General features: G+C 40.6%; 1 long non-coding RNA gene across 1 annotated transcript in view; it reads right to left on the bottom strand.

Annotated features, from left to right (window-relative positions):
* The window catches only part of LOC125914812 (uncharacterized), a 292,117-nt gene extending 277,923 nt beyond the window's left edge, over nt 1–14,194 (bottom strand). The window contains exon 1 of the long non-coding RNA XR_007455444.1: nt 13,919–14,194. This is a non-coding gene — a long non-coding RNA (uncharacterized LOC125914812). The remainder of the gene's footprint in view (nt 1–13,918) is intronic.
* Between the last annotated feature and the right edge of the window lie 8,982 nt (nt 14,195–23,176).

The raw sequence follows: 23,176 nt of genomic DNA, 5'->3' as shown, positions 1-23,176 counted from the left end.
TAATGGATGATTTACATGGGAAATCGCTTTCAAGGGCTTTATCCATGTCACAGACTAGTGATTACCAAGGAGCTTAAATATGTTATTGCATGGAAAAGTCTTATTTGTTGAGAAGAGTGAAGAGAGGAAAAGAGGAGCACATGAGGCAGAGTAGGCAATAATTGGAAAAACAGGGAAAACACATCTCATGCCTGCTTCCTTCCTGATAAATTAAACAAACAAGAATAAAGAAATCATGTGAATGGCCAGGTTACCTCTATATTTCAAAAAGCATATACCTCAATATGGAGATACACTGGAGAATTTCATTTAGTATGACACTTTCATCTTGATGAAAAATAATCTGAGTCTGGCTAACATTCTCAGTACCTATCCTGCCCAATAACTATCTTCACTCTCTCTAGTAAATTCTAAAAATTAAAAAGTAATTATATAACAACTGATTTACACACTTAGGTAAACCAATAATTATGGAAACATCACTGGCACCTTGATGAAAGTTGCCATTTTCACCTTGATAATGCCTAGATTTTTTTTCCTTCAGAGATGTACAGTCATTTTTTTAAATTTTTAAGATGATACGAATTACTTAATAGTCATCACCCTTGTGACTAAGTACGATCGGTACTCTGATGGATTATTTGGAACACATAATTAATACTTATTTTCACAGTTACCAAAATGAAGACACATTTACACAACTGAACTTCTCCTTTATTCGACAGCTGGTCAAAAACAAACATTCTCATAGGCTTTGTTATTAAGCTGCCTATATTTGTAGAATCTGCAAGTCCGAGATATATTTAGAATCCGCCTAATTATCCACCTTCAGACCCAATTTAGGCACTCGATTCAATTCATCAAGAGGTTTTCCCTTTTGCTCTCAAATCTAATTCATCAGACTTTTATACAATTCTTGAATAGCCTTTAAGCTTTCTGGAAGTTTAACCATCAAAATGACACCCCTGGCTAATTACCGCCCTAAGACGCTGATTTCCTATGTCAAAATTCCCCACTTTGAGAGAGTTCTGGCACAGGGTGGTACTTGCTCGTAACTGGATTAAGATTACTCACGTTTCTGAAAGATTTAGCTTTCAGAGCCCCCACTGGGCAAGACAAGATGAGATCATCATTCTTTTCTGGTTCCCACAAGTCATGTTTTTCAATATAGAAAGTTAAGAGGATTTTGATGTAAAATTTATAACTATTTCTGTAAAATAGTGGTAGCAGCCACACTAGAAGTTTTAGTTCTCTGAGGATGCTAAAATAAAGTCGCAATGATGTTGCTGGGATTTTCCCCTAGACTTTGCTGTGTTTCCAACACCCCATATCCTCACCTGCTCTCCAATCCCAATCCTTCAATCCAGGGAAAGTCAAATCATGCCACATGGGCCAAATCTGGACTGCCACCTGTTTTTGGTAAATAAAATTCTATTAGAATACAGCCACACTCGTTTGCTTACATGTCTATGGCAGCTTTCATGCTGAGTAATTAGGACAGAGATCATATGGTCTGAAAGCCTAAAATAATTACAATCTGGCTCTTGAGGATAATGTTTCCTGACCTTAGATCTAACAGGATCACTGAGTCTTCTCTTTCAGCCCTTTCTTCTCAAAACATGTATGTGGTGGATGACCAAGTCAAGGGAACTCTTCCGCTTTTTCAAGAACACAGCAAATACTTTCAAGCCACAAAATGCTCTCTTTGCTAGTAATACCCTCTTTTACCTTCACTTTCTTGAGTTCCTACCTATCCCCTAAAACTCAGCTCTAGTGTCATTTCACTTGAGATTCTTTTCTTGACTATCCCATAAATAAAACTCTCCTATCATTTTATTCTATTAACGCATTTGTCTCATTCTCTTTTTAAGGATATCTTTTGTGTACTCAAGTACATCAATAAGTTCATTTGAAGAGACCTGATTTCTTTACTATATTATCTTATCATACAGACTCATGGTATCTATTTATTCAATTCTTAAGGGCTGTTGTGAGCTATTCTTCTTCTAATAATAGCACTCTGATACAGAGATATTATTGTATACAACTCCGTATTTCATTTTCCCCAAATCCTCCTCCAATCCACCCCTGACACTCCCCAGGTAGCCCAAAACACAGTGCCCAGTTTCCCATGTAAGACAAATTCCAAAAGGATCAGAGATTAAATGTAAAATATTAAACCACACCAAGTACAGCTGACCCTTGAACAGCATGGACTCGAACTGTGTAGGTCCACCTATATGCAGATTTTGTTCAATAAATATACTACAGTACTATAAATGTAAATGCTTTATCTCTTCCTTTTGATTTTCTAAATAACATTTTCTTTCCTCTGGCTTACTTTATTATAAGAATATAATTTACAATACATAAAACATACAAAATATGTGCTAATCAACTGCTTATGTTATTGATAAGGCTTGCAGTCAATGGTAGGGTCTCAGTAGTTACGTTTTTGGGCAAACATCACATGCAGATTTTTCACCATTTGGGGGATAGGCTGGCACCTCTAACCCCTGCATTGTTCATGGATCAACTGTACTTCAAAAACCATGGATGAATCCCTTTATAATTTGATAGTGGTAAAAACTTTCCTAACTATAACTCAAAATTCAGAAGGAGTAAGAGAAAACACTAATAAATTTGATTATATAAAACCTTAAAAACAGGATTTTTTTTTTATATAGGAAAGGCAACATGAGTAAAGTAAGAGCACAAATGACAAACTGAGAAAAAATATTTGCCATTTCTATCACAGAAAAGGGATAATACTCTGAATATAAAAAGAGTTTCTAGCAGAGAAAAGAAATAAACTAACACCCTACTGAAAAATGAGCTAAAGATATTAACAGATAAATCAGAAAGCAATACAAATAGTTCTTAACTGTATAAGAAGATACTCAACCTTACTCATAATAAGAAAAATGAAAACTAAACTACAGTGACCTAATAGGACCTGGCAACAAATAAAAAAATCTGAAATATGTTCATGAGACCTTGGGGAAACAGGCATTCACACACTGCTGACGGGAATTCAAAATGGTACACTAATGGGGGAGAATTCGGCCTCTTCTAGCAACACGACTATGCATTTATTTTCTAACTCAGCAATTTGACATCTAACAATTTAATCAAAGATATACTGGCAAAAGTATGAAAAGATATATACAGAAGGTTATTCTTTACACCACTTGTAACAGCATAAACACAGGAATAACCCAGGTGCCCATCTATAGCAGAATGGGTGAGCCCACAGAAAACTATGAAGCTATAAAAAGGAAGGAGGAATACCTCTACATTATTGTTATGGAGAGATGCCCACCATATATCGTTAATTGGAAACAGCAAAGTGCATATGGTATATGTCTGCTATTTTTCAGAAAGTTTTTTTTTTTAATTTTTTTTAATGTTTATTTCTGAGAGAGAGAGAGACAGATAGAGTGCGAGCTGGGGAAGGGCAGAAAGAGAGGGGGACATAGAATCCAAAGCAGGCTTCAGGCTCTGAGCTGTTAGCACAGAGCCCGATGCAGGGTTTGAACCCATGAACTGTGAGATCATGACCTGAGCTGAAGCTGGATGCTTAACCGACTGAGTCACCCAGTGCCCCTTCTTTTTTTTGTTGTTTTTAAAGAATTGTCTGTTAATGTTTATTTTTCTTTGAGAGAGAGAGACAGAGAGAGAGGGAGCAGGGTAGGGGCAGAGGGAGAGCGACACACAGAATCCGAAGCAAGCTCCAGGCTCTGAGCTGTCTGCATAGAACCTGATGTGGGGCTCGAACCTACGCAGTGAGATCATGTACCTGAGCTGAATTTGGACACTTAACTGACTGAGCCACCCAGGCGCCCCAGAAATAGTTGTTTTTCTTAATCCCCCTCCCTACCACCTATACACACATACCAACAACAGCACATAACTTCCAGAGAAGGACTGCCTGATGCCTCAATTCACTCTGGGTCACAAAAGCAGAAGTGAAATATTCTCCTACTACCGCCTCTCATTCAGAGTTTGCCTAGCAATACTCAGAAACTTCACAGGCAACAGGGTCTGTAGTACTCAGCCCTTTCTTTTAAAAATGTTTTTAACATTTTTATTCATAATTGAGAGACAGAGAAAGAACGCAAGCAGGGTAGGGACAGACAGAGAATGAGAGAGAGAGATAGAGAGAGAGAGAGAAAATCCAAAGCAAACTCCAGGCTCTGAGCTGTCAGCACAGAGCCCGACACGGGGCTCAAACCCACAAACTGTGAGATTGTGAACTGAGGCGAAGTCGGATGCTCAACTGCTTAACTGACTGAGTCACCCAGGTTGACCCAGTACTCAGCCCTTTCTGACCTAATCTGGGGAACGTAAAGAGCTTTTCAGACCAAATGGATTTAGTTATTTTAATCTCAAGTTGACCAGGTCCCAAAACAAGGTCAAGTTTTTCATAATAAAGTTTCATTAATGAGGAAACTGAGGCACAGAGGGATTAAATAAGTTGTCCAAAGTCACATAGCTAGCAAGAGGCAGAGCTGGGATATGAACACAGGCTTGGCTATTTACTATACTCTGTCACCTCTCTATTCAACCCCTCTCATTTCAGTTCACAATACGGGCTCCCTTTTTCTTTATAGCCAAATGCCACATTTCAAACATATAAGTCAACCTAAGTATATGGCAATTTTTAAAATATCTTTGAACATGTTCTTAAAATCCAGATAAAAGTCTTCAGAGCAAGGGTCAAAGGGAAGTTAAGAATAGTAAGTACATTGAGTTAAACATACAATTCTTTCCAATGCTTCACAGATGGTTCCCTAACTGTTAAAAAAATATATGGGGAAAATTTTCTCAATCTGCTACAAATTATAATGGCAAAAACTCATTAGCTTAAAAAAAAGTCGCAGGTTTATTAGCTTATATGAGCACGTATCATTTTATTTGCCAAAAGCTCACCTCCCCTCAATACAGCATGCAAGCTGGCTCATAGGAGATTGAAGAGTACTGCTCCAAGACAGAATTTTGGGCGTACAAAGGTGAAAACATAAGCCCATTCCCAGTACATGCCCACAGGAGACACATATGAAAGGCAGTGAATATGCCATGGCAGAAATTTTGTAAAATGTAACATGACTATCATCTGTACCTTTGAAGACAGATTAGAGACAAAGTTGTATCACCATATAATTCAAGCTTATGGCAGTCTATTTTACAATTAAGTCAAAAAATGGACAATGACAAAGAGATAGTATCTTACACCTCTCTGTGGCTGACCACACCCCTCCTCCTCTCAACTGCATTCTCTACCCCTGAAAGCTGGCACTGCCTACAAATAAAAATATATTGAAATTCACTTAAACTCAAGAGATTAGTGATACAGGTATTCTCGTGCTAGAAGGCAGTATCTAATGAAAAAAGGTCTTTGTAAGTCCTGTTCATTTAGACATTATAGGAACAATGGAAGAGGTAGGCAAAATTCCTTAACCCATTAAGACAGATATAGGATATCCCCAAGCAAAGTAAAATTTCTCTTGATCGTGGGAAATAATAAAACAATTTTAAATGGTCTTAGGAGATCTTAGTGCAAGGGGGTATTTAAATTAGTGGGAAAAAAAATCCAGCGAGGGTTATAAAGAACCAATAATGTAATCAACTCGCCTGCTATTACGATAAAAACACAATGAAAATGTATTTCAGTGCAATATTCAGGATAGACCAGGGGAAAAAAAAAAGACAGAAACGAGGAGAAGTAAAGACCATCACTTCAGGCCTACCTCCATTACCATTTCTGAAACAACAGCAACCATGCATGAGACATTCTCTTGAATCCCTCCAGTTTCAATTATTCTGTATTCCTGTTTAGACACATTCATCTGCACTCATCACATGTTGTGTTTTGGGTTGGAAAATGTTGTCTTCAAACCTACTTGCACCTAGATCACAGATGCACTCTTGTTGTAGTCCCAGGTCCTCCTTCCTGACCAGTAGCTGGACAAAAGTGACCTTTTGGCTCCCCTGCCATTTGCCCCTTGTCCTCCCCCACACCCAAACAACACCAGCCCTAATACGTTTTGGCACTGTAACTCTACCTTCCCTCTCACAGTGACAGCCAGGATTCCCAACCTGACCAACCTCAGCCTTCCAGCCCTGAACTGCTCTCAAGGCTATAAATCTAATCCTATCCCCCACCTCAACTGAGAAAACTTAGTTTGCTTGGCTCTGTGCCCTAAACTCCCTAATACTCCCCAGCTGTTTTTGGCCACAAGTTCCCTTTCCATAAACCCGAACAACAAAAAGACATATTTTAGGTACTTACCTATCCAGCTAACTTTAGTTCCTCCCTCATTCTAAAAGGTTCTCTCACAGTGCAGTAAAGATGAAGAAATAGTGAAGGAAAAATCAGTTCAATTGCTGAAATATTTACTGAGCATCCACTCTATATGTTCTATGTAAGCACTGTACTCTACACTAGCTGATAGGGGATGGGACTGACACACCCCAAATGAATGACATACACCCCTCACTCTCAAAACCCTTAGAATTGAATGGGTAGGGAGCAGGGGTGAAAACGGGTAGGGGTGATTCTTACATGAGATAATCTAGTTTCCTTGAGGAATGAAGTATAGAGGGAAAGGATAAACCATGCTTGCCTCTCTCTGTTATGAGCACCAAATGAGAAGCAATAGCTTCTGACCAGAAGACTGGGGAAGTCTCATTGGTGGAAATGGCTCTGGAATCAGACCTGGAAGAATAAGGAGGATTTCAATAGTGGACAATGAAAGAAAGTACAGGAGAATGTTCTTGGTGCCCCTGCCTATGTGTACAGCCCCCTAAAATCTCACTACCCTCACTCATTTTCCAGTGGGCAAGTATATTAGTTTGCTAGGCCTGCTATAACAAAGTCCCACAAACTGAGTGGCTTAAACAAAACAAATTTCTTTTCTCACGGTTTTGGAGGCCAAAAGTCTTACATCAAGGTTCCTGGCAGGGTTGGTTCCTTCTGAGGGTGGTGAGGGAGAATGTGTTCATGCCTCATGCCTAGCTTCTGGTGGTTTGCTAGCAATCTTGTCATTCCTTGGCTTGTAGAGAGGTGGTGACCCTGATCTCTGCCTTCGTCCTCACACGGTCTGCTCCCTGTGTGCATATCATTTTTCAAACGTCCCCTTTTTATAAAGACACCAGTCATACTGGATGCAAGCCCACCCTATGACCTCATCTGAACTTGATTACCTCTGTGAAGACTGTTATCTCCAAATAAAGTCACATTCTGAGGCACTGAGTGTTAAGGAGTTCAACTTAAGAACTGAGGAAGGGGAACACAACTCAACCTGGAATAGGAGGATACTTAAAGTACATACCAATAGGTGAATATTATATTAATTTTATTATTAACACTAAAATATAGTATGTGTATATTAATTGATACAATTTATTTCTGAGTAATATAGTTGTATTAACACTACATTTATTATAAATGTGATAATATATAGTATATATAATAACCTGAATCTTTACTGACCACTTACTATGAGCTAAATTATTTTTTCAATATTATTTCATTTAGTCCTCACAACATTCTATGAAAAAATTCCTATTTAACGATAAGGAAACTGTTATTTAGAGAGGTTAATAAATTGCACACAACCACAGGTTTGCAGGCAGCAAAGCCGAAACTTGCACCAAGGCCTATGTATTTCCATCCTCAGAACTCTAATCACTGCACTAAGTATGGTATTAACATGCACATACATTCAGCAATGGACAGCTGTAAGTAATAAAATGGATTCTTCTGTATGGCTTGTGAAAATTACTCTATATTTACATATTATGTAGATAAATTAGAAAGATTCCTCTTAGCACAAAGGCATTTTAATATTCACAGATTTCTGTTAGGTGAAATATTGGTCTTTTGCAAATTCTTCACCTCGAATCCCACAGCACCTTGAAGAAACACCTCAAGTTTCATGTTTTTAGAGTGTCTATTTCTGAATAGACAAGAAGGGCACATTTTATGCCTACAGATTCCAAGTCAACAAATGACTTGTTTTCTTTCCATGAGAGGTAAATGAACAAAGGGGACAGATAATGTATTACTGTACAAGTAAGATCCAAATAAAAATACTAGAGAACCTGGCTCCTGAACAAGCGATAAGAGGTTTAATACCATCTACTCTTACTGTAAGTCCCGTTAAGAGGACACCAAATTTAAAAGGGAGGAAAGCAAACGAGGGTATTTTCATCTTTCTGTTTGGGTAACAGGAGTTCTATTGAAAGAGAATCAAAATGGTAATAATACTTTAGATTTTCATAGTGCTTTTGAATTTTCAAAGTGTTCTCACATATTTTATTTCATTTGACTATAATTACCCTGTTTGGTGGGCAAAATAAGGGCAATGACCTCCAATTTACAGATAAAGACACCAAGGCCCAGAAAGTTTAAGTGGCCTCCCAATGTGACCTAGCTAATAAACACTAACACGCACATGCGCGTGAACACACACACACACACACACACACACACACACACACAGATTCCATACCTTTAGAACAGCTTTCTGTTATCCCCTGGGAATGCTAGCCTTTGGGAATAGCATGTAGCTCTTTAATGTCAAAAGTAAAATGACCTTTGAAGCTCTTTATCAAGAATCTGTTGCAAAAGATGCTGAATTATTTTTCAGGCAAAATGCTTATTAGCTGTTAATCAAAGTGCTCCTGATAGATCATTATATGATTTCATGAATGGCTACCAAGTATCACATGAAAACAATGAACTACAGAAAAAAATAAAACACCACTAGACCATATCATTCATCCAAGGTACTAGAACATAATATTAATTTATTCACTGACTCAATGAATGAGTTGAATGTTGAGAAACTACCAGATGTTAGACATTGGGCTACATACTAGGAATATGACGATGAGCCAAAGCAAAATCATCCCAGCTTTGTGGAGTTTACTATCTGGCATGTGTATAGTAAGTGTGTGCATGTGTGTATATGGGGGGGGGCATAACTATATACTTATAATTAAAGAAGTATGTGGGTGAACTTCACAAGGACCTATAGTGGTGGGGGAGGGTGCAGCAAAGCGGAAAAGATACCAGGCGGAGGAAACAGAGTGTGCTATGGCCTCAAGTTGGGATGGCACATAACACACTTCAGGATACAGATGAATTGTCTAAAACAGTCACCTCTACTTTCTTACTTCTGTTTCTCTCTTTAACACTCTTCATTCAGGTGTCCATCTCCACCACTCCACTCAAACTGTTCTTAAGGTCAACAATGACCACCATATTGTAAATCCAATAGGCACTTCTCTTTCACCTGTCTCTCACTGGCATTCAAACTGCTAGTCATCCCCCTTTCCTCACGAAAAAACCGAAAACAATTTCTTGGCTCATCTTCTGTTTCTTTGCTGGCTCCTCTTTTGTCTCACCTTTAATATTGGAGCCCTAGAGTTTAATCCTAGGTCCTTTATTTTTCTATATTTGTATCTTTAAAAGATGTCACCCAGTCACATGGCCTTAATCCCACTTAGGTTGTAACTCTCAAGTACATACCTCTAGACCTGATTTTCCACTGAGATTCAGACTCTTACACGTAATTGCCTTCTCAACATCTCCACTTGAATACCAAATGTAGCTCTTAAAGTTAACATGGGCAAAAAATTGATTCCCAATTCCTCAAATCTGCTATCCTTTAGCCTTCTCCACCTTAGTGAGAGACTCATCCCTCATTCTTCTCTTTCCTTTACCTCCATGTAAATATATTTGCAAGCTTTTATCTCTAAAATACATCCTATAATCATTCACTTCTCTCCACCTTCAATGCTATCACCCTAATCCAACTAACCACCTGCAGAGAAATGACATATTCCGTAACTAGTCTCACTGCTGCCATTCTTTCCCTCTTTAAATCCAATTCCACATGGCAAACAGATGTTCCTTTTAAAATGCAATTCAGATCACTCCACTGCTCTGCTTGAAATCCACCAAGGACTTTCCCTTTCTTGGAATAAAATCCAAATTCCTTAACCTAGCCTACAAGCCTTTCAAAATCTGGTCCAAACCCACTTCTTTGTCCTCATCTTCTGCATTCTTCTACCTGTGGTAGGTGGAATGTCTCTCCCACAAGATATCTACACCCTAATCCTTGGAATTTGTGAATATGTTACTTTATATAGCTAAGGGGAATTGAGGTTGCGAAATTAAGACTATAATCAACTGACCTTAAAATGCAAAATTATTCTGGACTCTCTAGGTAGCCCAGTAATCAGAAGGGTTCTTAAAAATAGAACAAGGAGACAGAAGAGTCAGAGAATAAGATGTGATGACAGAAACAAGGTCATCAACATAACACAATATAGGACTCACCCCACATTGCTTTGAAAGTAGAGGGTGAGGGCCATGAGCCAAGCAGTGTGAGCAACGTCTAAAAGCTGGAAAAAGCAAGAAAATGTATGTTCCCTGAGAGCATTCCCTTAAAGAGGAATGCAGTGCTACAGACACCTCAGTTTTAGCCCACTGAGACCCATTCAGACTTCTGACTTCCAGAACTGTAAAATGGTAAATCTGTGTTGTTGTTGTTGTTGTTGTTGGTGGTGGTGGTGGTGTGTGTGTGTGTGTGTGTGTGTGTGTGTTTTTAAGCCACGATGGTAATTTGTTACAACAGTAATAGAAAACTAATATGCTACCTCACCATGGGCCAACCACACTGGGCTATTTCATAAACAAACTTGTTTCTGCCTCAGAGCTTTTATCTTTGTTATCATCACTCCTTGGAATGTTCTGTTCCCATATACTCACAAGGCTGACCTGGCTTCTTCTTGTCATTCTGAGCTCAGCTTCACAGAGAAGTCTTCCCTGACCACCCAGTGCCAGGTAGCCTGTCGTCACTTTCTATCACATTACGTTTTATTTCTTTGTAGAATTTTTGCCCTCTGAAACTACCTTTGACATTTATTGGTATGGTTGTTTGTAGCCTAATTCCCTACTCTGGAGTACAATTTCCATCAGAATAGGGTCCCTGACTTTGTTCACCATTGTATCCTCAGTATCTGAACAGTATCTGGCACAAATTGTATGCTCAATCATAAATGTTGCCTGCTGAATGAATAAAACCTACTACGGGTGAAGTATAAAGAGTGATATAGAAAGGGGGTGGGAGAAGAGGCTGGGGAAGTAGACAGGGGGCAGATCATACGCTATCTTAGAGTCCTTGTTAAGAACTTTGAACTTCAGCCTAAAAACATTGAGTAGCCACAGTAAAACTTCTGACAGAGGAGCAATGTATTCATACTTCTGATTTTAAAAGATTTGGAGACAGATTGGAGAGGGGCAGTGATATAAGTGGATGTAAGGAGAATAAGTAAGAAGGATGCTTTGGGGCAGTCCAGGCGAAAAATGATGGTAAACTCAGACTTACGGTAATAGCAGTAAAAAAGCTAATGTACTAGAGATATAATTTGGAATCAAAATGAATTAAGACTAGGTGATAGATTGAGATATAAGAAGTCCAAGTGAGTATATCTCAAGAATGACTTCCAGATTTATATTCTAAGCAATTTAGGAGAACATGATGTCAATTTCTAAGAGGGAAAAACTGCAGAAGAAGCAGGCCGTGCATACATCAAGGGGAAAGATCAAAAGTTCAGTTTTAGCTTTGTTAAGTTTGAGTTGTCCTCAAGACATAAAAGTGGAGATATTATTCAGACAGCTAAATTTTGAGCCAGGAACTCAAATTAGAAGCAGTGGTGGTGGATAACGTGTTCTTATGATAAAAACACATGGGATTGGGTGAAATCATCTAGGGAAACTGCATGAAAAGAGAAGACTGGAGACACTGCAAATTCACCTGTACTGAGAGGCCTTACCAATGGTGCTCACTGCACCCAGAAAGCTGTCCATCGCCCAGCAGGAAAGATGCCTGCTTATACTCTGGAAATTTTTTCAGCCCATTTAAATTACCATGGATGGAATTCCCTTTTTTCCACTCCCCTCTGCACATTTAGGTAGAGGAAGGGCCAGCAAAGGAGACATTGAAAAGGAGTAGTTAAGGTGATTGAAATTTCATTTCATAGAATCTATGATAATCCCTCCAAAAAAAGAATACGTAATAAAATAGGAATTTATGTGGGCTAAATGACTCCTCCCTTGTCAGAGCATTCTGAAACCAAAGCCTCTCATCCCAGGCTAAATGCTTCTTGCCCTGGATGAAAACTTAGGAACCAAGTATCTCAAAGAAACATCATTCTTGATGCAATTAGTTTTCCTATAGCAATATTATCAAAAGGATGAGGGGAGGGGCACCTGGGTGGCACAGTGGGTTGAGCAACTGACCCTTGTTTCCACTCAGGTCATGATCTCACAGATGGAGCCTCATGTCTGGCTCTATGGTGACAATTTGAGGCCTACTTGGGATTCTCTCTCTCCCTCTCTCTGCCCCTCCCCTGCTCACATTCTCTCTCTCTCTCTCTCAAAATAAATAAACATTTTTTTTAAAAAGGATCATTTGTCAGAAAACCCTCATCTCTAGGTGGATGTTCCTGGCAGCAGCTAAATTCAAACACCCTGATCTGTTTCACTGTGGAGGTCAGATGACACTTCCCAATTTCCTCATTCAGAGGTTCTCAAAGTGGGAACCCTAGAGTTCCAAGGACCCTTTTCAGGCAGTCTGCAAAGGGTCTGTAATACCAATATGTTATTTTTAATAATACCGAGATGTGGGGTGCCTAGGTGGCTCAGTTGGTTAAGCGTCCAACTCTTGGTTTCTTCCACTCAGGTCATGATCTCACAGTCCGTGGGTTCGAACCCTGCACCCTGCACCCTGCTCTGTGCTGAGGGTGCAGAGCCTGCCCGGGATTCTCTGTCTCCCTCTCTCTCTCTCTGCTCCTCCCTCCTTCCATCTCTCCCTCTCACTCTCTCAAAATAAATAAGTAAACACTTTAAAAAAATACCAAGATGTTCCTTATCTTTTTCAATCTCATTCTCTCTGGAGTGTACAGTGAAGTTTTCCAGACTACGTGACATGGGATATCACAGCAGACTGAATGTTGAAGGAAACAGAATATATTAAAAAGATAAGCAAAAATGTAAAACAGTGCCCTCTTTGTTTTGTAAAGTCATTTTTTCATAAACATATTAACATGTAAGGGGTTCACAGGGCACCTGGATAGCTCACGCTGGTTGTCAGTTGGGTGGTGGACTCTTGATTTCTGCTCAGGTCATGATCTCTTGGTCTCTGGGATGCAACCCCACGGGGAGCTTGAGCTCGGAGGCCCCTGGGAGGCGGGCTCCGGGTTATTAAGCTGGGAGCCTACTTGGGGTTCTCTCTCATTCTCTCTCTCTGCCCCTCTCCCACTTGTGCTCTCTCCTTCTCAAAATAAGTAAACTTAAAAAACATGTAAGGGGTTCATCACTGAGTTTTAACTAAACTGAAATTTAAAACTTTCCCTGTTTTAATTTCTGACAGTAAATACTAACAGATAAAACCCATATGAACAGAAGCTCTTTGGTCCTCAGTAATGTTAACTGTGTGAAGAAGTCCTGAGACCAAAAGCTGAAGCACCCTCCTAAAAGGCCACAAGAAGGATTCCGAAACCTGGGACAAAGGACAGCCGGCTCCCCATTCCCTCCTTCTAGCTAGCAAAGGCTCAGCAGCACCAGAACCTTAGGAGGCTCTTCTTCCTGAATCCCCAGCCTCCGCCCTGGATGCATCACGGACGCCCAGCCTCACTCCAAGCCCCCCCCACCCCCACTCCAGGAGCCCGGCCTGCCCCTCACACCACCAGCCGCGGCCCCGCCGGGATCTCTGCACCAAGGCCCGGGCACTGCCAGGCCCTGAACGGTCCTCGGTGGGAACGGTACCCACGGGCGGGAACCACCGTCTGGCCCCGGGGGCGGCCGGGGTACCACCGTCCCCCGACCCGTCCGCCTGCTCACCGGGTCCCGGGTCTCAGGAGTCACACGATCCGGCCGAGGGCGCGACGGCAGCGACCACGCCACAGCCAGCCCTGCTCCCGTCCCTCGAGTCGCCTTCCTCGGACTCTTGAAGGAATATGCGGCCCCGCGGGGTTCTGCAGATTCGCCGTTCTCTCCGCCCGTTCGCTCTCTTTAAGCACACAGAGAGCGGGAAAACACGGGGCAGAGTCCTTCAGAGCCACGCCGTTTGGGCCACCGTGGTGAGGCGAGGACTTGGAGGAGTCTGAGGACCAGGAATATGACGCCCCGAGAATGGGACGCGCAGAGCTTCAGCCTACTGGCCGGAGGGCGAACCCACGACTCTGAGTCTGCGCAGTAGAGGTGGTGTAAGCTCTCCCACAGCGCCCGCATTGCACGTGTCTGCGGCGTGGGGGCGGGGCATCCTCAGGCCGGGGCGGGGTCAGCAAACTGGGTTGGGTCTAGCACTGATAGGTTTGATAGGTGAAAGCCAAGAGTATACTTTGGTTTTTTGTTTTTAGAGGGTGGGAATATATTTTAAGAATTAAAAACAAATACGCTAAGGAGCAGAGCATGGCATGTATAAATATATACAATAGCTGTAAAGAGAATAGAGCCGACTACCCTTGCAAGAGAGGATTGTATATGGGGAGAAGTGGCGTTGGAGGAGCAGAATCAATGTTAGTACTTAGTTCAGCTTGTGTCAAGAAAGCCCTGGGAATTGCTTGAAGTCACCTGGTATCCACTGTCTGTCAGTGTCTGAGTGAGCACCACCTTCTCCTGTCCTGAGAAACCACAAAGCAGCGGATGATCCAGCAGGAAAGATTCCTGTCTGCACTGAGAGACTTTCCCCAGCTCCTGGACCACCAAGGGTAGAACAGTAGATACCCCAGGGGCACTGGTGGTGCGAAACAGAAAGTCCCTACCGCCTTGACGTGGTTGGGAGTTAAAAGACCCAGCTCAAGATTTACATCCCTCTCCATTCCCAGACCCAATCTGGAAGGAACAGTGGTGAAGCCCCCTCCTTCTTAGGGAAAGGGACTTGTATCCAGAAGGTCATGACTGAGGTTTGCTAACAGGCCAAGGAAAGACACTTAAGTTCAAAAGAGCTAGTCAGAGCAGGGCTGAGCAGAAGGCTCTGGGAATTTGAATTTCAAAGGCAGTGCAAAACTTCAATAACTCTCGGAGCAAAAGGGGCTGTGTCTCACAAACTCTAAACAATTCTGCAATATCAGCATCTCTGTCTCTACTCTTGACACTCATTAGTAGATACTATAAATATAATATATATATATACACATGCATACTAGTATAGTACTCTCTCCCTATATATATATACAGTACTCTCTCTATAGTACAGTACCATATATGTATATATAATATATATGTACATTATATATATATACACATGGGGTAGCCTCAGGAAGCCACACTAACTAAAATCAGAAGAACTATTAGCAAGTTAACAAATTATAGTTCTGATGATCCTTCTATTGTTAAGTCTAATGATTTTCATGTAAACAGGGATTTTGGATAGATGTATATACATTAAAATGCAGCCACCTGCTGGCCTTCTAAATCTAAATACAGATTTAGAAGCAAGTGTCCCAGTAGAGATTCCAATTTTCATGTACCAAATTTTCACGGTCACTTGTAGTGCTAATCAATGCAGGATGTCTTGCATTAAACAAAATATTACCTGTTTCAGATGATAACCTTCATAATGAAAATGCAAATCCTGGTTTGAAATTCCTGGGCCAGCTATTGAAAAGCTTTATGTATGTAAGATCAAGGCACATTACAATACTCATAGTTTTAATGCACAGGAAAATGTGAAGAAAGTAGCGTAAGAAATGTCTAAAGTACATTCCTGGATGTCATAAAAGCATTTGGCGATCATTAGTATTGGATCCTGGCAACTTTTCAGAAGTTTGACAACTCTCAAAAGTTTACCAATACACATGAAAAATTGAGTGAAGTCAGCCTGTGTTATGTTCAGTCCTGTTCAACCTTTCCTTTGCTGGTATGTTTGAGAATGCAATAAGGGACTTACAAAGCTGTGTCACAATATATAGCTTGACACCTGGGAGACTCTTTCACCTTACCAGATTATAAATGTTATCAGTTATCATTGACAGTGACAAAGAAATTGTGGGATGTAAATGGATGACTGCGTTCTTAAAGCACAGAAGCCGCAAGAGCAAGCAATTTATCACTCACTCCTTTGCGGAGTCAGCACAGCACTGGGGGCTGACAGAGAGCCTTGAGGAGCCTGAGATCCAATACCAGTTTACACAAGGGAAATACAATCCCAAGTCCCCAGGTCCATGAGGTTTCTTAAAAAATGAGAACTGTCGCTGGGCTCTGCCTCTTAGGTTAAACATTATCCGGTAATGATTGATGCAGAAGGAGAGAACTGCCTTGAAAGGAGGTGAGAAAGATGTGCACCAGAAGAACAAGCAGCATTCTTATTATTTAGAGATTGACAAAATATGACAATCACATGGCTTCCAGGTAGAAATTTAAGGTAAGTGGCATAATGGTTAAGTATCAGGACTCAGGAGTCACACTGAGTTTGGATCCTGGCTTTGTCACATCCTAACTTTTTGAATTGAGTAAGTGAATTTCAACGCATTTAATGGGGATGATAATGGTGACATGATAAAGAACTAAATAAGAAGATGCATATAAAGCATTTAGCACAGTGCCTGGCACACAATACATGCTCTAGAAAGTATTGGGCATGCAGTGACAGGACAAGGCCACCAGGAGTGAAGTTCTAGACTTAGCCCAGGTACAAGTATTGAACTCATCTCAGCCCCGTGATGGGCCAGGTGTGAAAGGCACACAGTCACAACACAGACTGCTGTTGTAATGAAAGCAGAAGTGAAGGGGTCGTGAACAGGAGAGTGTTACAGACTACTGGAGGATTCAGTCCGACGCGAATCCAAGACACAGATGATCATAGGTTATTTGGGCTCCGTGAGGGAAAGATTGTTGGCTTTACATGATTTTTGCAGCCCCAACCACCCGGATTTCCAAAGGCATAGTGCACAGAACCTAGGACAGGTTCACTAAACTCCTTATTGGCTTCTAGCTCATTTGAATTTAGGCATGTCATTGAACCTCTCTGCTTCTTCAATCAATAAACGAAGGTGATAGAATTTTGACTACTTGCTTAATACATTTTGTTAAGAGTACAGAGAGAATAATTTACAAGCATTTTGAGGAGGGACATGAGTTTAAGAGATACAGGAAAAGAATACAATTCTAAAGTTTATTATGAGATCAGTAACTATTCTTTGAATTGAATTGAATATTTCACTGAGGTAACAGCTGGTGGATATGCATAACATGCACATAAATGAATAGAATATACATGTAGTTATGCAATCAGAGCTATGTATTTAGAAGCAGGTGCCCTGGGGTCCAGTCCCAGCTCTGTGTCTTTGAGTCAGTTCAGCCTTCTTCTCTTTGGTTTCCTTAGCTAAAGAACAAAGACCATAAAATCCTAACTCACGGCATTATTTTTGGAAAATCAAATGGACGTGAATGGACAGTTTATGGTTTCCAATAAAAATTATCATGTTCATAATTATTATCAATAGGCTATTTAAAAAATTTTGATTGTAGTAAAATGCACATAACCTAAAATTCACCATCGTAACCGTTTCTAAATGTACGTTTCTGTAGTGTTAAATACATTCACATTATTGTACAACCAATCACTAGAACGTTTTCATCTTGCAAAACTGAAACTCTGTACCCATAAGACAACAACACCCATGCTCCCTCAGATCTCAGCTCCTGGCAACCACTATTCTCCTTTCTGTTTCTATGAATATGACTACCCTAGGTGCCTCATGTAAATGGAGTCATACAATATTTGTCTTTTCATGACTGGCTTACTCTGCTTAGTATAATGTCCTTAAGGTTTATCATGTTTTAGAATTTCTTTCCTTTTTTTTTCTCTTAATGTTTATTTTTTGAGAAAGAAAGAGAGAAAGACAGAGCATGAGTGGGAATGGGCAGAGAGAGAGGGAGACACAGAATTCAAAGCAGGCTCCAGGCTCCCAGCTGTCAGCACAGAGCCTGACGTGGGGCTTGAACTCACCAGCTGCAAGATCATGACCTGAGCCTGAGTCAGACTGAGCCAACCCAGGTGTCCCGGAATTTCTTTCCTTTTCAAGACTAATATTCTTCCACAGAATATTAATGTAAATGCTTTTCCTTCTTTTTTAGTGTTCATTATTTGTAACTCATTTGCCTTCTTCTGGCAATATTTTAAGCTTTGCCCTGTACCCATTTTTATATCTTTAAAATGCGGTTTATTGAGGCACCTGGGTGGCTCAGTCAGTTAAGCGTCCAACTTCAGCTCAGGTCATGGTCTTGCAGTCTGTGGGTTCAAGACCCGCATAGGGCTGTGTGCTGACAGCTCAGTGTCTGGAGCCTGCTTCAGATTCTGTGTCTCCCTCTCTCTCTGCCCCTCCCCCACTCATGCTCTGTCTCTCTCTCTCTCAAAAATAAACATTAAAATTATAATAATAAAATAAAGTAAAATGTGGTGTATTTATCACAACCAACATGATAAACTCCTTCCTTTCACATCAAGTGTTACTGTGCTTTCTTCTAGGAGCACCTCGTTAAAAAAAAAAAAATGAGGAGCCTGACAGTAACTATAATAGGCTAGTAGTGTATCAACTTGACATAAAAAGCATTTCAACAAATTTGACATGATTGATGATAGAGCCTCTTAATTTAGCTGTGCAGAGAGAAACTGTTAAGATTTGGCGTGTCTGTCACTATCCTCAAGGAAAAGCCATTTTTTACAGGACCTATCATGGCTGCTATTATAATTGATAACATGGTCTAAAGCTAAACTCTAGTGTTGCTGTTTCTGCAGAGAATGAAGTTTGCCTAAACAAGAAAGCATTTATTTTACAGGCATACCTTGGAGATATGGTGGGTTCAGTTCCAGACCACTGCAATAAAGCCAGTATTACAATAAAGCAAGTCAAATGGATTTTTGGCTTCCCAGTGCATATAAAAGTTATGTTTACACTATCCCATAGCCTACGAAGTGTGCAATAACATTATGTCTTAAAAAAACAATGTATACACTTTAATTTAAAAATGCTTTTGCTGCTAAAAAAAAAAATGCTAACCATCATCTGAGCTTTCAGCACATCATAATCTTTTTGCTGGTGGAGGGTCTTGCTGGATGTTGATGGCTGCTGATCCATCAGGGTAGTGGTTGCTGAAGGCTGAGGTGGGTATGGCAGTTTCCTAAAAGAAGACAATGAAGTTTGCCACATGTATCGACTCTTCCTGTCACAAATGATTTCTTTGTAGCATGAATGCTGTTGGATAGCATTTTACTCACAATAGAGATGGAGTCAATCTTCTCAAACCCTGTTGCTGCTTCATCACCTAAGTTTAGGCAATATTCTAAATTCTTTGCTGTCATTTCAAGAGTCTCCATACCATCTTGACCAGGAGCAGATTCCTTCCCAAGAACCCACTTTCTTTGCTCATCCATAAGAAGCAACTCCTCATCCATTAAAGTTTTATCATGAGATCACAGCAGTTCAGTCCCATCTTCAGGCTTCACCTCTAATTCTAGTTTTCCTGCTATTTCCACCACATCTGCAGTGACTTCCTCCACTGAAGTCTTGAACCTCTCAAAGTCATCCATGAGGGTTGGCATCAACTTTCTTTCAGACTCCTGGGAATGTTGATATTTTGACCTCTTTCCATGAATCATGAACGTGCTTAATGGCATCTAGAATGGTGAATTCTTTCCAGAAGGTTTTCAATTGACTTTGCCCAGATCCATCAGAGCAATCACTATTTATGGTACCCATGGCCTTATGAAATGTGTTTCTTTAGATAATAAGACTCAAAAGTCAAAATAACTTATTGATCCATGGACTACAGAATGGATGTTGTGTTAACAGGCAGGAAAAAACGTTACACTTGTTGGACATCTCCATCAGAGCTCTTGAGTGACCAGGTACAGAGGAAGTGATATATTTCAACAGTGGGCTTAAAATATTTAGTAAACCACATCATAAACAGATGTGCTGTCATCCAGACTTTATTGTTCCATTTATACAGCCCAGGCAGAGTCGATTTAGCATAATTTGTATGGGTCCTAGGATTTTTAGAATGGTAAATAAACATTGGCTTCAGCTTGAAGTCACCAGCTGCCTTAGCATCTAACAAGTGAGTCAGCCCATGTTTTGAAACTTTGAAGTCAGGCATTGACCTCTCCTCTCTAGCTCTGAACTCCTAGATGACATCTTCTTCCAATAGAAGGCTGTTTCGTCTATAATGGAAATCTGCCATTTAGTGTAGCTACCTCGAGGAACGATCCTAGCTACATCTTCTGAGTAACTTGCTGCAGCTTCTACAGCAGCACTTTCTGCTTCACCTCACACTTCGATGTAATGGAGACGGCTTCTTTCCTTAAACCTCATGAGCCAACCTCTGCTAGCTTCAGCCTTGTCTTCTGCAGTTTCCTCACCTCCCTCAGCCTTCGTAGAGCAGAAGAGCGTTAGGTGCTTGCTCTGGATTAGTTAGGCTTTGGCTAAAGGGAATGTTGTGGCTGGTTTGATCTTCCAATCCAGACCACTCAAACTTTCTCCGTAAGAGCAACGAGGCTGTTTCACGTTCTTATCATTTGTTTGTATGTTCAGTGGAGTAACACTTTTAATTTCCTCCAAGAACTTTTCCTTTACATTCACAATTTGGCAGTTTGGTGCAAGAGGTCTAGCGTTTAGCCTGTATTGGCTTTTGACTTGCCTTCGCTAAGCTTTAATAACCATCCTGAGCTTTTGATTTCAAGTGAGAGATATGTGACTCTTCCCTTCATTTGAGGCCATTGTAGGGTTACTCATTAGCCTAATTTCAATAGTGTTGTGTTTCAGGGAACAGGGAGGCCTGAGGAAAGGGAGAGAGAAGGGGAATGGCTGGTAGGTGGAACCGTGAGAACACACACATTGTTTATCAATTACATGCACTCTCTATATGGGTGTGGTTTGTGGCACACCAAAAACAATTACAATGGAAACACCAAAGATCACTGATCACAGATCTCCGTAACAGATATAATAATAATGAAAAAGCTTGAAATATCATGAGAATTACCAAAATGTCACACCGAGATACAAAGTGAGCAAATGCTGTTGGAAGACTGGAGCCAATAGACTTGCTTCAGGCAGGGTTGCCACAAACCCTCAATTTGTAAAAAATGCAGTATCTGCAAAGGGCTATAAAGTGAAGTGCAATAAAACAAAGTATGCCTGCTATAATTTTTTGCAACTGCTTATTAAAGGAAAATTATCTAAACACAAATACATTTATAGAAAATAGTATTCCACAGAGATTTGTTAATGTATTCTCTCAAAGATTTTAAGAAATCATCTTATTTCCCCCCTTTATTAGCAAGAATACTTTTATGTAGCTTTCTTTCTTACTGCAGACAGAAAGCTTAAAGCTACTCTGAAATCTTTCTGAATTATTTCTTAGAATTGTTTGTTTTTTTTTTTATTCCAAATAAGGAAACGTCACTATTTCTTTCTCAGCTTTTATTTGGCTGTGGTTTGAACTGTTTTCCCAATGGGAAATATATCCATATACAGAGAATGAAAGAAATTTGAGATAAATATCAAAGTGCTTCCAGGGAGAAGTTTAGACCTTTTCTATGTCTTGGCTCACCATTTCCCACTGTAGTGTTCTCTCTTAATCTGAGCCAATAATTTCTCTGCCTCTTTTAGCAAACCAGTGTGAATGATGCAAAGCACAGCATCAGTCACCATCTGGAAGAAATTCTTCTCATGGGCGGTTTATCCAGTGTGCTGAGGCAGGGGTGGCAAGTCCCTTGGTGTGGGCTACCCAGGATCCTCCCCCTTAGGCTCAGCCAGGTGACTGGAACAGCACAGCCTCACTTACCCTACTGGCTGCTTCTCCGTTTTGAGATTGCATCTATACAATGACTTCTTTTTTTTATTTTTAAAAATTTTTTTGATGTTTATTTATTTTTGAGAGAGAGAGAGAGAGAGAGACAGAGACAGAGCATGAGCGGAGGAGGGGCAGAGAGAGAGGGAGACACAGAATCCGAAGCAGGCTCCAGGCTCTGAGCTGTCAGCACAGAGCCTGACATGGGGATCGAACTCACAGGCTGCGAAATCATGACCTGAGCCGAAGCCGGACATTAACCAACTGAGCCACCCAGGCGCCCCTATACAATGACTCCTTTATTCAAAGATGCTTTATCTACCGTGCCATACTATCCCTCCAGGAAGAGCGAACACCTCCTATAGCAGAAGGGAAAAAGCAGCAATAATCCCCTGGGAATCTACCCATGTTAGAAATATCCACTGCCTATATTCCTATGCCATGTCACCAAGATGTTCTCAGCTCACCATCTTTCTTCTCCTAGGAAAAGGAAGATGGTTTAGACAGCCACCTGTACCAGCCACCTGTTGGCTTCCTTCATTAAACACATATAGGCTGGGGTCTGGCCTAGGGAAAGATGGCTTACTTCCAAAAACTGTTGGCAATTCCTAATTATTTGCAAGTATTTTTTAGCTGCTCACGAACTGAAACCTTTTAGTGTAACATTTTCTTTTTTCTGATTATCACAGTAATCCAATCCCACTTCTTGTATCTATCCCAGAGGAAAAAATCTGATATGTGGCTAAACATTTACATACTACTTTATCACATCATTATTTGTAATATCAAAAAACTGGAGCTAGTCTTTTTTTTAATTTTATTAAAATTTTTTTTTTAATGTTTATCCATTTTTGAGAGAGAGACAAAGACAGAGTGTGAGCAGGAGAGGGGCAGAGAGAGAGAGGGAAACACAGAAGCAAGCTCCAGGCTCTGAGCTGTCAGCACAGAGCCCGATGCAGGGCTAGAACCAGGAACCTGAGATCATGACTCGAGCCGAAATCGGATGCCTAACCTATTGAGCCACCCAGGTGCCCCCAAACTGGAGATAATCTTAACGTCTAGCAGGGAAATGCACTGTAACATCCTGCTTTTGTTAAAAATGGTGTTTTAAAAACCGAGGATAAGTAAAAGAGCTTACCATACAATGTTAAGCAAAAGAAAGAAAGAAAGAAAGAGCAGGATACATGACTGAACAGCCAGTATCAAGTCAAGTTTAACACATGCACATTCATATGAGTGCACAGAAAAATATGGAAATGGGATATACCCAAATGTTAACAGTTATTTTCTCTAGGTGATGGG

This window comes from Panthera uncia (genome assembly GCF_023721935.1).
Source record: "Panthera uncia isolate 11264 chromosome D3 unlocalized genomic scaffold, Puncia_PCG_1.0 HiC_scaffold_8, whole genome shotgun sequence".
Taxonomy (NCBI): Eukaryota; Metazoa; Chordata; class Mammalia; order Carnivora; family Felidae; genus Panthera; species Panthera uncia.
Note: the sequence above shows the minus strand (reverse complement) of the source record. Positions and strands in the feature narration are given on the sequence as shown.